The sequence below is a fragment of the Orcinus orca genome, chromosome 14 (assembly GCF_937001465.1).
Source record: "Orcinus orca chromosome 14, mOrcOrc1.1, whole genome shotgun sequence".
Taxonomy (NCBI): Eukaryota; Metazoa; Chordata; class Mammalia; order Artiodactyla; family Delphinidae; genus Orcinus; species Orcinus orca.
Window position 1 is genome coordinate 5,591,788 of NC_064572.1, and position 2,926 is coordinate 5,594,713.

Here is a 2,926-nt window from a genome sequence, read left to right on the forward strand (position 1 = left end):
TGAAGCCCACGCACCTAGAGTCCGTGCTCTGCAACAAGAGAAGCCACCGCAATGAGAAGCCGTGCGCCACAACAGAGTAGCCCCCGCTTGCCACAACTAGAGAAAGCCCATGCAACAACGAAGACCCAATGCAGTCAAAAATAAAATAAATTAAATAAATTTAAAAAAGAATTATTTGTAAAAATAAATAAATAATAAATATTGGTGACGTAAAGAAAATAGCACAACATGAAAGTTGTGAGTTAAGTTTTATTGGGGGCAAAATAAAGACTATATCCTGGGAGACAGAATCTCAGATGGCTCCAAGAAACTGTTCCAAAGAGGCAGGGGGAAGGCCAGTATATATGCAATTTTGGTGAAGGGGGAGTACACGCAATCGAGCACATATAATTTTTGCAGAAGGTTTCTGCTCGTCTCATGCAGGCTCCGGCTAGTGACGTCACCATGAAGGATTTCAGTGCTTCTCTAGACACGAGGAGATACAAGAACTGGGCTCATAAAATCAGCTCCTGAAAGTATCTAACTCTCTGAAGAGCTGTCCTGCCAGCTTTCCCCGAGCACAGAGCACGTTATTTCCGCTCTCCACCCTGAACTCCTTTCAGGGGGTGTTGAAGGTCAGCGGCTGCAGCAGCTGCACCAGCACCTGATTTAATCCTTGTCGAGGTAGAAGGCAAGTGCCGATCCATAGCTGACAATACGCTCCAAATAATTTTATTCCTTTAAGATGGAAAAGTAAAATACAATAAATTCTGATTCTGACATGTTTAAAGTATAAAACTTAACATAGTGTGTTTTACTACACTGTTTTTTTACTCTTTTTTTAATTTTTATTTTGCGGTACGCGGGCCTCTCACTGTTGTGGCCTTTCCCGTTGCGGAGCACAGGTTCCGGACGCGCAGGCTCAGGGCCATGGCTCACGGGCCCAGCCGCTCCGCGGCATGTGGGATCTTCCCGGACCGGGGCACGAACCCGTGTCCCCTGCGTCGGCAGGCGGACTCTCAACCACCGCGCCACCAGGGAAGCCCTGTTTTTTTACTCTTTCAATACGTTTTAAACTAGATCCACGTTACCTGCACATCATCCGTGTATAGTCTGTTAGTTAAGGTCTTTGAACAAAGGAATAAGTGGATAATTCCGTGCGGTTGAGGACAAGGGGCGGAAACATTTCTCTTGGCCGCTAAAAAAAGGGGACATTTTTACAACCTTCCGGGGGCGTCTGAGGAAACGCAGCAGAGTCAGTCCGCGACGGTGAACTCTCCCGGTCGCCCGCGCCCCAGCTCCTTCACCGCGGCCCGAGGGTCCGGGGCCCAGCCGCGCCGCCCACGAGGGCACGCCCTTCCCGCGCTCCGCCTTGGGCGGAGCTCCTCCCGCCAACCGCCCCGCGTCCGGAATAGACGCCCCGCCGGGAACAGCCTCCACGCCGCCGGCCCCTCGGAGACCGGATCCGAGAGACAACAAGCGACATCGAACGTTACCTGAGAAGGTGGGGATACACCGCGCGGGGCGGCCGGAAAGGAAGACGCGGAGCGTCGAGGAACGGGCACAGCTCCTTTGCACCGGCCGGGGCGCGGGTGGGGAACATCGTCCTCCCGCAGACCAGCCAGCCCCACACGCGGGCCCGCAACCGCCATGGCACCTCCACTCCGTCCTCAGGGAAGACCGCCCATCAAGTGCGGGTGCAGTTGCGCATGCGCCCCATCGCCTGTGACATAGTGGCTTCGTGCCCCCCCTGCAGGCCCTTGGGGGAAGTGTAGGATGCTCGAACTCACTGGAGAACATGTGCCCCCTCCCAGCCAGGATGCTAAGTTACTCAAAATCTCAGTGCCTCAGACTCTCTGCTGATGGCACTGGTGATGCTCTGTTCAAGCCATGCCGGCTCTCTTGCCTGGGATGTGCCCCACTCTTTGGAGCCATGTTATCTGGTTTTTAGGTCATCCCCCCAAAAATGATAATAACCTCTATTCTATGCTACAATGACAGCATCAATTTCAGGTCCCTAGAAAAGAGCAACCAATTTCCATCATCAGATTCTCCACTGGATCTTCAACGTGTTAGACACAGAGGACAGCTCCTCTGCTTGGAATAAAATTCTCTATAGTAATATACAGAGTTGATCACAAACACAAATAACTGAAACAGAAGATGGGAGTAGAAAATCTATGGACTTTTCCTCATTTGAGAATAGGAGTCCACAGTTAATTCCAAGAAACCGTTAGCTATCTGAGGCAGTGGAATACAGCTGGCATACCTTGGAGCTTGTCAGGGAGGGAATCAAACTGTGTTTTCCCTCATTTAGCAAATCCTCTCAAAAATTAAGGAAACAAGAAAAAACATTCTGCTTATGACCACCTTTATTCAATTATATTTTATGCACAAGAAAGTAATGTAAAATACGTTAAATATAAAATATCAGAAAACAAAATGATAATGTATTTAAGATACACATTTCTAATATCCAAAATTATTTACAAAATTCATAATCAGTTTCTTAAATAAACAAACTCATGAATTACATTTTAAAACTTATCCTTTCAGAACTTCATGTGGGATTTTCTGTTTTCAGACTTTGGAAAGTAATTTTTCTTGAAAAAATTTCTTCAGAACATACTTTTGTTACAGACTTTAAAATTAGCTGCTTAACAGATATACATGAAAATATCAGTTGTTTGAACCTTTCATAAACTTACACTCACATCATATAACAGCTCAACAAAGGCTTTGAAATAGCAAATGATTCTGCTTGTTGATTTTCTTCCAATAAGAGATTCAGGGACCCAGCAACCTTCGATTTGTGGATTGTCCAACAACAACATGTGCTTTCAACTACGGGTATGTTCCTTGGGTTTATTCCACTCAGTTGTAAAGGGAAAATGTATGGCAAATCAGGGAGTGTGTCTCCAGGGCCTGAGCCTCTACAAAGAAAATA

General features: G+C 47.0%; 1 long non-coding RNA gene across 1 annotated transcript; it reads right to left on the reverse strand.

Moving 5' to 3' along the window:
* Positions 1-231: 231 nt before the first annotated feature.
* LOC125961033 (uncharacterized) lies at positions 232-1,771 on the reverse strand. The gene is made up of 2 exons (XR_007471328.1): positions 1,476-1,771; positions 232-717 (listed from the first exon to the last, which is right to left on the reverse strand). It is a non-coding gene; the product is annotated as an uncharacterized LOC125961033 (long non-coding RNA).
* Between the last annotated feature and the right edge of the window lie 1,155 nt (positions 1,772-2,926).